Source organism: Sus scrofa, chromosome 3, assembly GCF_054392235.1.
Source record: "Sus scrofa isolate SSC_HxYL_T2T_F1_AM1 chromosome 3, Sscrofa_HxYL_maternal_Yorkshire_Landrace_v2.0, whole genome shotgun sequence".
Classification (NCBI taxonomy): Eukaryota; Metazoa; Chordata; class Mammalia; order Artiodactyla; family Suidae; genus Sus; species Sus scrofa.
Window position 1 is genome coordinate 123,667,885 of NC_139385.1, and position 12,837 is coordinate 123,680,721.

Consider the following 12,837-nt stretch of genomic DNA (forward strand, 5'->3'; position numbering starts at 1 on the left):
AGGAAGGAAGGAAGCAGGATGTTACAGTCAGGGGGTGAGACCCTGGTTCTCAGGGCAGCGGGGGAGTTAAGTGTTGTGACCAGATCTCTGTAGTGGCAGCGTCTGAAATCCGGCCGTTTTCCTGGCTAATTGGGAGAGAGGCAGGGACTCTCCCATCCCAGCCAACACCACAGTCCCAGGTCCCCTTCACTTAGGACGCAACCACGGGCATGTCCTCTCCTCTACGTGGTAATGCCTATTTATTTAGTTAACTCACATTTGGGGGGTTTCCTTAATAATTGGTAAGTTCTTCCTGCAAAAATAATGTTGTCTTAGACCAGTCATGGGCCTTTTTTGAGGGGAGAAAGAGAAGGAGAAAGGTGTCATAAAAACTTTGAGAATCTGCTAAAAGCCATGGCTTAGCTTGAAATGCACCTGAAGTGCTCATACCCCGCACCCAGAACAGTTGTATTGGGCCTTGGCAGTGGTTCTCAACCTTGGCTGCACATTGGAATCACCTGCAGAGTTTTCTAAACTCCTGATGTCTGCCTCCCACCCCCAAAACTTTTCACTTAATGGATCTGAGTGCAGTCTGGCCATCGGGTTTTTTAAACTCCCTAGGAGATTCTACTGTCCACTCACAGCTTTTTTTGGCCCCACCCACAGCATGTGGAAGTTCTGGGGCCAGGGATGGAACTCGGGCCGATGCAGTGACAACACCGGGTTCTTAACCCTCTGTGCAGCAAGGGAACTCCCACTCACAATTTTTAAAGTATTGGGCTAGGGATCTGTGGATGCCAAGCCCCCTACCATAGACCCTAAGTTCCAGGTGTGTCCATTTAACATCAATGGTGAGCAGCACCTACCTGTGCAGGCAGGGGGGCGGGGAACGTATAGCCATTTTGAAAGAATGAGGAAGTCTTGAAGCTCTAAGCAAAGAAAGGAGATGCTCCCGTACATTCTGCAGAATGTTTAGCAAAAGAGGCTGAAACAGAAGACGTAGAGCAAGAAGCCGAACTGTCTTCCTGAAAGATGGAGGGACGCCCAGCGGACAACACCCTTCCCACCTACACCCTGGACCTCCAATGAGAAGAGCCACCAACGTTATCAAAGGGCTGACAGAATCCCTCTTTGGAGAAAGCCCACCAATTAAACGTGCAGTTCAGAGTTCCCATCGTGGCTCAGCAGAAACGAATCTGACGAGCATCCATGAGGATGCAGGTTCGATCCCTGGCCTCACTCAGTGGGTTAAGGATCTGGCGTTGCTGTGAGCTGTGGTATAGGTCGCAGATGCGGCTTGGATCCCACGTGGCTGTGGCTGTGGCGTAGGCTGGCAGCTGTAGCTCTGATTCGACCCCCTACTCTGGAACCTCCATATGCTGTGGGTGTGGCACTAAAAAGACCCAAAGAAAAGTGTGGTGGGTGACAGGGGTGGGGCAGGGATGGCATCTGTGGGGGCTGAAATAAAGCGGCTGTGAAGATTTGGAGATGATGGGCTGAACCTCTGGGATGGAGGAGAGGAAGATTGGGGGCCTGGTCAAGGAGAGGCTACCCTGGGGCAGGAGGGGGTTGGGGCAGGAGAGCTGGGCTGCATCCCAGCAACAGGAGAGGCGGCTGCGGTGGAAGGGGAACTTGGCGTAAAGCCTGGCCCCAACCAGTACCGGCCATAGGACCCTTCGCTAGCACTTAGCCTCAGTTTCTTATCTGGGACTTGTGTGACGATAGCTTCAGAGGAGCCTACGAGCTTGGATGATTATCATCCGATCACCTTGAAGGCTCTTTTCACTGTGACGTCCCATGAGCCTAGGAAAGTGCCCTCTGAAAACGCTCTGCGGGGTTTCCAAACCTTACGCATCAGACTCACCCAGGATGCTCACCATCAAATACTACGACTCAGTGGGGGATGGGGACCCACAGGTAGTTTGCAGTTCTCACCTGGTGCTTCTGCTGCCTGTGCTCTGGGAATCGCTGTTCTAGATCCCTGTTTCTCAGCTCCCACGGATCTTGTCAAAGGGCAGATGCTGAGCCCAGAGGTCTGAAGTGAGGCCTGAGAGTCTGTGTTTCTAAAAAACACTGATGGTGCTGATGCTGTTGTCTGTATATCCTTGTCACTCAAAGCATAATCCAGGCAACGTCCCCAGCAGCAGCGGCAATACTGTCTGGGAGCTTGTTAAGATTCAGAATCTCGGAGTTCGCATTGTGGCTCAGTGGAAACAAATCCGACTAGGATCCATGAGCATGTGGGTTAAGGATCTGGTGTTGCCGTGAGCTGTGGTGTAGATCGTAGACTCAACTCGTATCTGTCATTGCTCTGGTTGTGGTGTAGGCTGGCAGCTGTAGCTCCCATTCGACCCCTAGCCTGAGAACTTCCATATGCCACAGGTGTGGCCCTAAAAAGCAAAAGAAAAAAAAAAATTTCAACATCTCAGGCCCCACCCTAGACCCACTGAGTCAGAACCTCAGCTCCAGGTGATATGTAAGCATACTGAAGTTTCAGAAAGAGATTTCTAGAAGCAGTGACTTACTGATCAGGGAACCAAAAGCTGAAACTTGGAAACGGGGAATTTCCGTCGTGGCTCAGCAGAAATGAATCTGACTAGCATCCATGAGGATGCAGCTTTGATTCCTGGCCTTGCTCAGTGGGTTAAAGATCCAGTGTTGCCATGAGCTGTGGTACAGGTCGCAGACACAGTTCCAATTCAACCCTTAGCATGGGAACTTCCATATGCTGCAGGTGCAGTCCTAAAAAAAAAGACAAAAAAAAAATTGGAAATGGTAAGACAAGCTCAGTTCCAAAAACAGAGTCTAACTTAGAAAAAGGCAGAGATTTTCATCCGTTGTAGTTACTGCCATATTTATGGGCCCAGCACATAATAGGTGCTCAATAAATATTTTTCAAGTGACTAGATGAGGTGCGAATCCAGTTTCTGGAGCCAGGATATGAGGCTAAAGTGGAGCCAGTAACCACCATCTCTAGATGTCAACTTCTAGGGACAAGGTCTTTCTAGCCCCCTGCCCAGGACAAGATTGGTCCTGATGCTGGCACACAGCAGAACTCACGGCCACGTGAGGCAGGAGCGTATTAAGTTGTCCCATCCGTGAAGATTAAAAGGCTATATGGAAATTCAGCCAAGAAATACACTGGCCTTTCTCAAGTGCGTCTGCTACAAGAATGAGAGGCTGAGTCAACCAGTGGGATATATGGGTGGCCAGCGGAGCCCCAGCTCTGGAAATAACTCATTTGGTCTGGAGGAGGGATTCCATGAAGCTGCCTCAAACATGTTTATAATGGGTAGAATTTAATACACTCAGCATCAATCCTACTATTCCCCTCTTTTCTGTTTAAAGCAGATGTCAGTAAGACCAACCCACTGGGTCAAAGGCAACTAATAGGGCTCTTATGGGTTGGGGAAACATTAAAGCCTACAAAGGACAAACAATGTTTCCTATTAAATCACCATAGAGAAACAGATCTATAAATCATGATCTTATTTCTAGTCTTCAGGGGTTCCAGTCTCGAAAAGAAAGTTTTTCCTTTTTTTTTTTTCCAATTGTGTAGCATTATCCAGACTTTCTGCATAATCTTGACAATAGAAGTTAGGATTTCAACCAAAATAAATCCATTCTCATCCTGCCCTGGGGACAAATTGGGCTGCATATTTCTGACAGAGTCTTCGAAATGCCAGGCCCTTTGTCCTAATGATTATTTTAAATACTTTGTGAATATGAGAGAATGCCTCCCAAAGCAGGGCCATTTTTGTCATCAATTTCATTTGCTTGATTCCTGCAAGTGAACCGAGTAAGTAGATATCATGCATTCCCAATGGCTCATCTATCTACCTCCGCCTTGGACTGGGGTACACTTTTGATTTGTTTTTGTTTTTTTGCTTTTTAGGGCCATACCCACCGTATATGGAGGTTTCCAGGCTAGGGGTCAAAACTCACAGCCACAGCAAGGCCAGATCTGAGCTGCATCTGCAACCTACACCACAGCTCACAGCAACACCTGAACCTTAACCCACTGAGCGGGGCCAGGAATCAAACCCGAACCCTCATGGATACTAGTCGGATTCGTTTCCACTGAGCCACTACAGGAACTCTGGGGTCCACATTTAAGCTAAAAAGTTTCCATGAGTAACTACTTTCAAAGGCATAATCATTTTCCATCATGACTTCCCGCCTCCCTCAACCTCACCTTCCACCTATTTCCTAACCGTCTCAGAGAGGCTGGTCCCACAGAGGGACAATCCTGCCAACGTCTCTGCCACATCTCCTGGAAGCCTGGTTCCTGCCCAGCACGTGGTGCCTCGAGTTGCCAGGTGCATATGAGAAGGGAACACGCCATCAGACGTTGTACTCACTGGCTGCCAGAAAAGTGATTTAAGCTCCTGTACTCAACTGTCCTGCTATAAGGTGGTGTGAACGTATCATTGCACTTTTCTTGGCTTGTGAAAGGATGGCTAATTAACTTTCTCAGTTGCTTTGGAATAGCATCCAGTGGCAAGTTGCCATAGCCATGCGCATTCTCTATCTTTCAGAGCCATTTTTGAATGGGTCTATGTTTCTTTTTGTTGACCGAGAGAGACAGGGAGTTGTCAGGTTCACAAGGATGACCTCACTTGAGCTTCTGTGGTTTGGGATCCTGCCTGCCTGTGTTTCACCCTGTTTTGCCTCCAAGGCAGAAGCCTGCGTCTCTAGCCAGGAGATTGTGGTTAGTTTCCTGGCCTCTGAGCGAGGTGGGGACACACCTGCACCCCTGAGGGAGGGAGAGCCTGCGGAGGGTCCTTGAGGCCAGGGCTGAGTCATTCAGCCGGGAGGCATATCAAATGGCATTAGAACATCAGTCTGGCACCCAAGGAGCAAGGGCCCGCACAATGAGTCTCCTCTATGTTAGCAATCTAGACCATTTTCAAACTAAAGTGAGGAAAGAGATTAAAGTTTGGTGTCAACTTACTCCAGCACTGGAGTTTGCTCTTCGCATGAAATCACCCCAAAAGAAACCTCAGCTTCACCGACAAGTCCAAGGGCACCCACTTGATAAGATTTCATGACAGGCCCCCCTTCACAGTCCGGTTCCAAGACCATGCAAATTCAGAAAGCCCACTATAAAATCAGCATCTTGGGTTTTTCTACCCAAATCACTTTTTTTCCTCAGAGAATTATTTGAAATGTAATTTGAATAAAACTGAGCCCCTTTTCTACCTTAAGAAGTTCCATCTTCACATGGTATCTATGCAAAAGAAATATAAATTGATCTGCAAATGCCTTAAAAATACTGTAATTCTTTGAGAAGTTTCTTTTCATTTCTTCCTTTTTAGGGCTACACTGTGGATATGGAAGTTCCCAGGCTAAGAGTCAAATCATAGCTGCAGCTGCCGGCCTACACCACAGACACAGCAATGCCAGACCCAAGCTGCATCTGCTACCTACACCTCACTTTGGCAACACTGGACCCTTAACCCACTGAGCAAGGCCTGGGATCCAACCCACATCCTCACAGAGACTAGTCGGGTTCTCAACCCACTGAGCCATAATGGGAACTCCAAGACGTTTCTTAAAATAGCCATTTTTCTCACCCAAATTCCCACTCAACAGCTATACCCAGCCCATTCTCTCTCCAGAGAGCAGCTTCCCATGTTTTCTTACGCAGATTAAGTGTCTGACTTCTAGCATCCTTCCATCACAGCCATCATCTAATTCAGCCGTAAGAAATGGGGGCAGGGGAGCCAAGCAGCTCAGAATCCTCCCTTAGAAAGCTGGAAGGGAAGAAAGGCTGGAACTACCTGTGCCTCGGGGTCTTGATCCCAGGAGTGAGAACAGGGAAAGAGAAGGAAAAGGATGCCTATAGGGCCATTAGTACCTGAGGGTCCCTCTCCAGCCTCAAGACGGCAGCCAACAGAACAGGGCTGGGTTCCAACATGGCTGCCCTGATGTTCGCCTGCAGGCAGAAGGCCGGCGGTGAGATCCTGGAGACTCTCCCTAAGTTCCTGGGTCAACTTTACCCAAACTGGGGTAATTGCAACATATCTCTGTCTGTGAAGCAAGAGGTTTGAAGGATTCAGATGGTTTTGATGAAACATGGTGTGCGGCCAAAAGGGAAAAATCGGGATCCACATCTAGTTTGATATGCATTTCCTGTACGCCTTTCAAAAGATGTCTAAGATTCAGAATAACTGGGTCCAGTTTCATCTGGTACACGGTGAAGTTAAAGAGCTATGGGAATGAGTGTGTTTTGCAGGTTCCAAAGTTACTAATTAGTTCCGTGACATTAAGGTTAATGAGATAAAACATCTATAAATCAAGCTGACGCCTGATTCAAGAAGAAAGCCCCCAACTCCTTCTCCACCATGAAAACCCTATACTCTCACTTTTTCGGGCTATCCATTGGATTAGATTTGATTATGTGTGAACATATACACATGTATAATTATAAAATTCATACTTAAATTATATTTACCTGGCCCAAAGCTCCTCACTAAATTTATTCAAAACCGATAAGACAGTAAGGTGGATGTTAACTATGAACAGAATGAACGGATTTGATGAAAGTTTTAGGAGCGACCCTCCCCAAAGAGCGAAAGTCTATATGTTAGATTCAAGATATGTGTCACTTCAAATGCGGACACAGAACTCCAGAAAATAAAATTATGGCTTTTATGGACAGAAGCTAAAGGTATTTTTGGAGCTTAGAGAATATTCTGATGAATCCTTTTGTAATTCGAAGGATCCTATCCCACTTACAGTCTCAATGTGTACATTTGGGTTTTTCAAGACGGTTATGAGTTTAGGATCCAGAGTAAGAGGAACCAGGAGCCCTGCCTTCTGCCACTTACTAGCCCTGTGTCCTTGGGCAAATCACTTACACTTCTGTGCCTCAGTTTCTGCTAAGAATAGAAGATCTCATAGAGTTTGCAGAGAATGAAATGTGATAACTCACGTAAATCTCTTCGCACAGGGCCTGGCACATAGTAAGCACACTGTGATGACCATGAGTGGTGTGGAGCCTAGCTGACCTCAGAATGTCCTTCTTGAGCCTTCTGCGGGCACTGCATCGCCTTGAAGCCGGGGCGTAGTGAGACAAAGTTCTTTGCCATTGAGGATGAAGTTATGTTGCTCATGTTCAAGCTAGTTTGAGGGCAATCTCCATGTAGCAATTTTCCTTTTGTCAAGGACTTGATGCACCTTCTCTTTTTTCTCTCTCACAGACCCTTTCCTTTTTTCAACTTAAAAGATTAAAAGAGTTACGGTGTTCTGGGCATCCAGATCCCTGGGAGATGGAGAGTAGCCTAGAGTCTCATTTATATTTGATAGACGTGGCCTGGAATGGAAATGACATGCCCTAGGGCTTATTTTCAGGCTTTGGCTATCCGGAGGAAATTTCCAGATCTTTGGAGGCTCTCTCATCCTTTAGACTGGATCCACTTCCTCCTGGAAGAACGTGTGGGAAGCATGGTCTGGTGGGAGCAGATTCTCTAAACAACTATCTCACTTCTGGATGACCCCAGTGTGAGTGTGTGTGTGTGTGTACACCAGTGCATGTCTGCATTCCTGGCAGGCAAAGATATTCTCTTCAGCTACAAGTTAAAAGAGCACAAGTCCACGGATGTGGGTAAACCCTAACACAAAGGATCAATTACTGGCTCTGATGGCCAGAAAGTGAACCCCACTTCAGTTAGGAGGGGAGAAGAGGAAGCTGAAGCTCTGCCAAGAGCAGAGCCCTGCAGCTGCAGCCCAGGCTGGCCCAGCCCCGCCGACCTTTGCTGAGTCTTCGAAGAACACAGGCCTGCCTGTTGCATCAGCTGCTACCCAGCCGCCCTTCCCTGCCCCACCCTGGAAAGTGGTAAGGCAGTGAGGCAACCACTCAGGCAGGGGGACGTCTGGGGGAAACTGTCTCACTCCTTCCAGCCAGGCCCCACCCAACAGGCACTTCTCTAATCCATGAAGGCCACGAAGGGAAAGCAGTCCTCCGGCCCAGAGTCGCCCCCACTGTCCTGACTCTGCCTGCACTCCCTTCCACTCCCCGCTGGGCACAGTGGGTGATAGACCTCTGAGCCTTCTGTTTGGGCCACGGTGGGCCCTTACAGAGGATAACATTGAAGCCCAGAGAAGCAAAATGACTTGCCAAAGAGCCCGCAGCTAGATTGCATCAGCTTGTTCAGATCACAGCTCCCACATCCTCCCTCCTGAACAACCTCAGCAACAGCCAAAGGACCAAAGTGTTTGGCCTTGGCCAGTCTTTGAAGGGAAGCCAACACCTGAAATGAGTGCTCTGAGATCTGTGAAGCCATAGAAGGTGGAGAGTAGGATGCTTAGCAGATTCTAAGGAGTGAGGTTGAAACCCATTCTGAACATGTGCCAAAGAGTCCCTTAATCCAAGTCTTGCAGGAACACAGGCCAATTTCAGGCTCAGCTGGGGCAGGAGCAGACTGTGCGGGGAGGAGGAGACAAGCCCTTTCTGGATCCGTCCCAGAAAGACGAACCGATGCCTGGCTCCACCTCAGGCCTTCAAGCCCCCTCGATCCTGGAATCTCCCAGGGCCACGAAGGCAGGTGGGCAGGTTTGAGGTTGAACTCAACTACCAGGCCCACTGTGGGGGCTCAGAATGGGCCAAGAAGGCAGCCATTGACAGAAGGTGTCAACATGGGATTCCAGCCTACTGGGTTGAGCTCAGTAACTACTGACAATGCTATTGATTTAAAGGGTATATGAGAAGCTATAACTACAAACAAATCCACATACATATTCTTTGTTAAAAAACCATTTTACTGAGGTATGATTGATATACAACAAATTGAAGATATTTGAGATACACAGTTTGATAAGTTTGGACTATACACATTCTTCTGGGTTTTTTTTTTTTGGTTTTGGGGGAGGGGTTTTGTGGCCACAGCCACAGCATATGGAAGTTCCCAGGCCAGAGACTGAATCCAAGCCACAGCTGTGACCTATGCCACAGCCATGGCAACACCAAATCCTTAACCCACTGTGGATCAAACCGTGCCTCCACAGTGACCTGAGCCACTGCATTTGGATCCTTACTGCTTTGCCACAGAGGGAACTCCCCCCACATTCCTTATTAACATGTGGTTCCACTGATGCTCAGGCCAAGAGGTGGCCAGCGTCCCTGGGTCCCCTGCAGCTGAGAAGTGCAGCCTCGGGGAGCTTTAGCTGATGAAAAATCAACATTGGCTCCTGCTCTTCCTGGGGCCTCGTTTTCATAACCACCTTCTTCAGCTTTTAACCTGAGGGCTGCCAGCAACAGGTGCTATCCTGCAGTTTTAAGGCTTTTTTTCCTGGACTCTGGAAACCTCGTGCTGAAAGTCTGATGCTGATATGACAGACCCTCCAGCTGTGTAGCTGGCACATGTGTTTCTGCTGAAGACAACATGTACTCTGACTGGCTTCTAGAATCGCCCACATTCTTGCAGACCCTTGGGATGTGAGAGCTCAGCCATGGTCTCCTGCTGACACCCAGGTCCTAGGTGATAAAAATTCTTCTACCCACCTTTCTGATCCAGGGTTCTACTTCTACAATGCAATTACTTGTCTTGAATTTTCACCAACATTTCAAAGGGGCAAGAGGCATTCTTCCTTCTTTTCAGCCTGCTGTACACAGGAGGTTTTTCCAGCTGCCAGTTAAAATGCCGGGGCCCAGCAGGTACCCAGTGGGCACAGTCCCACCCCACTATTAGGTGCGTTCCTGGGAGAGACCTCGAGTCCACATGGAAACAGTAGGATCGGGCTTCCGTGTGTCCAAGGGACTTCCCCATGAGGCCACCGAGTCCCTGGTGTGCCTAGAAAGTCACCATTACACATCACCCCTCACCCTTCCCGAAGGACAGTAAGGAAGCAAGAGCCTGCGAATGGACAACCCCATGGAGGAGGGGGCAAGGAAGGCACAGAAGCTCACAGAGAGGACAGGGAGATGGCCTGAGAGTGAGAGAATCTGGTACAGTCACCATGGGGAAGCAGGTGACAGGAGAGGGGTCAGGGAGAAGCCCAAGTGAGGAGCCTCAGGCAACAGAAGGGGGTCCAAACCAATAACGTCAAATGGGTTTCCATTTTTTGCCTAATACATTTCAGGAGTCGACTCCAATGTTTGCTTCCACTTCTTACCCCAAAGGAAGAAGACGGCAGAGGATAGCGGGTCCAAGGGTTTGGAATTTAGAAATGATCGATTTCCAAGGTTGGGAAAAATCCACTAAAAATGAGCACACGTACACTGTTTTCATTCCATTCCTGGCAGAGCCAACATATGGCCCAAAGGAGAGCTGAGTAACAGGAGGCAAAGGGAAATTAGAGATGAGATCATTTAGACAACATCTTCATTTTACAAATGAGAAAACTGAGGCCTGGAGAGGGGCTCGATGTCACCATCAAATAACTGCAGAACCCATGGGACTAGAACTCTGGCCCTTAACTCCCAGTCCATGCGTCTGCTTCCCTTCTACCCGGCCTGCTAGGCTTCCTTCCACCCCAGCTGCCATGACTGTAGTGGAGTAAAAGTTTGCCTTGGGGCGCCCTCCTCTGGCTCTGGGCAGCCACTGGCATAGCTACGATGTCAGCCTGGTTCTTAAACTGGAGCAGGTAACAGAATCACCTGCCTACGGTTAAAACGCGGATTGCTGGGCCCACCCTAGAAGTTTCTGATTCAGTAGGTGTGGGGTGGGGCCCAGTACTTTGCAAGTCTAACAAGTTCCCAGGTGGTGGTGCCGATCTGCTGATTCAAAGACCCACTATTGAGAATCTCTGGTGTAGGCAGCGATCTCATGGCTCTTCCAGCAAGATCACCTGGGTTCAAGCCCCAGCTTTGCCATGCATGTACTGAAACCCTGAACACAATGTTGTGTCATCTCTTGGCATCTCAGCCTCTCATCTTATGATGGTAACTGTAATAACCACCCGTAAGGTGAAGGTATAAAATAAATCAGGAGTTCCCGTCGTGGCGCAGTGGTTAACGAATCCAACTAGGAACCATGAGGTTGCGGGTTCGGTCCCTGGCCTTGCTCAGTGGGTTAACGATCCGGCGTTGCTGTGAGCTGTTGTGTAGGTTGCAGACGCGGCTCGGATCCCGCATTGCTGTGGCTCTGGCGTAGGCCGGTGGCTACAGCTCCGATTCGACCCCTAGCCTGGGAACCTCCAAATGCCGCAGGGGCGGCCCAAGAAATGGCAAAAAGACAAAAAAATAAAATAATATAAAATAAATAAATCAGATGTAAAATGATCTGAGGACTGCTGTACAGATGCTGTGTAAATACACAAGCTCACAAACATGTCTCTTTTTTCTTTTTGTCATTTCTAGGGCCGCACTTTGCGACATATGGAGGTTCCCAGCCTAGGGGATCTAACTGGAGCTGTAGCCGCTGGCCTACGCCAGAGCCACAGCAACGCAGGATCCGAGCTGCGTCTGCAACCCACACCACAGCTCACGGCAACACCAGATCCTTAACCCACTGGGCAAGGCCAGGGATTGAACCCGCAACCTCATGGTTCCTAGTCAGGTTCATTAACCACTGAGCCATGATGGGAACTCCACAAACACATGTCTCTTGTCTGGAGAGACGGCACTGTGGGCCAGGAAATGTCCAAGGTAACAGAAGTAGTCTCTTACTGTTACTCAAAAATACCACAGATCCAGCAGAAATGGTGTTCATTCTTACACAAATATTGCCCAAGGAATTATGAGGGCCTGGCACAGGTTGGCAAAGGTGAATGACACAGCCCCTGCCCTAGGAGAGCAATGAGAAGGAAGATAAACATGCAAATCCTAACAATTCCCCTATTGAGTGAGGAGCCGGGGAAAGAACCCTTTGCCTGGGGGCACAGAGCAAGCAACCCTGTCTATGGAGTCAAGTAAGCTTTGAAGAGGCAGCCGACTTTTGAGTAGGGTCTTGAAGGATGAATAGGAGTTCGTTAAGAAGAGAAGCAGCCATGGGCCTTCCAGGCAGAGGAAACAGAATATGCAAAATAGCTACAGAGCCGTAAACATCCATAAATGTCCAGGGAAATGGTAATAGCGCCACGTAGCTAGAGCTCAGTGGGTCTGGGAAGAAGAGCAGAAGAGGGATTGACAAGGGAGGCCCAGGCAAGACTCTGCAGAATCCTGGATGCCAGGCTGAGTTTGGACCTGATCATGTGTCCTTGGAAGACACGTACCTCCTCCCTGGAGGAGTCCTTGGAAAAAGCCTTAATGAATCCCCCAGATGAAGATTTATGAGCCAAGGGCCTTCACCCCCCTCCTCAGCTCCCCCGCCCCCTCCCTGTGCCTGCCAGGAAGTCAAGCCCAGAAACTCCCGTCCTGGGCAGGGGGCCCTTGGGAAACTGGAAGGCCTGAGGAGCAACTGGGGCAGCCGCTTCCTCTTACCTTCATCAGAGAGGTGCCGCTTTCCCAAAGGTGTCCTCCTTCCGTCTCCCATTGGGTGTGGCATCCTCGAGAGAACAAAAGAGTGTTATCACAAGCTGAGAAGTTTGGGGAGGGGCGGAGGGAGGTGCAGGAGCCTGCGGAGGTGGGAGAACCAGCGCTGCACTCAGGCAGGCAGTGCTGATGGAATCTGGAATCCGGAAAGAGGCCTGGGGAGACCTACCCCTGGGGAGCCAGCCCCTGGCCTCACAGCTCCCGCTGCGGCAGGGAGGGTTTGGGAGCTGGAAGGGGCCCGTGAGGCTGTCTGCCCCAGGTGCCTCCACTAAAGGTGAAATAACAAAACTCAGCAGTCAGGCAAACTGTCCACAATTGCCTGGCTGACACCTGCCCCTCTCGCCCCATGTCTGACCCCAAGAGGCACAGTCCCGGCCTTGGGGAAACTGGTGGCTTCTGTATCCACTGACCAACCTCCCTTGTCCTGAGTCTCTCCCATGGCC

At 49.4% G+C, this 12,837-nt stretch overlaps 1 protein-coding gene across 5 annotated transcripts in view; it reads right to left on the bottom strand.

Annotated features, from left to right (window-relative positions):
* Positions 1–8,724: 8,724 nt before the first annotated feature.
* Positions 8,725–12,837, bottom strand: part of SLC4A1AP (solute carrier family 4 member 1 adaptor protein) — a 78,421-nt gene continuing 74,308 nt past the window's right edge. For 3 of the 5 annotated variants that reach the window (XR_014842433.1, XR_014842435.1, XR_014842436.1), the window contains 2 exons: positions 12,344–12,408; positions 8,725–10,250 (listed from right to left, as the gene is read on the bottom strand). The gene's annotated coding sequence lies outside the window, so the exon portion shown is untranslated. Of the gene's footprint in view, positions 10,947–11,493; positions 12,409–12,837 lie in introns of all 5 variants that reach the window. The other 2 variants (XR_014842432.1, XR_014842434.1) reach the window with 1 other exon arrangement.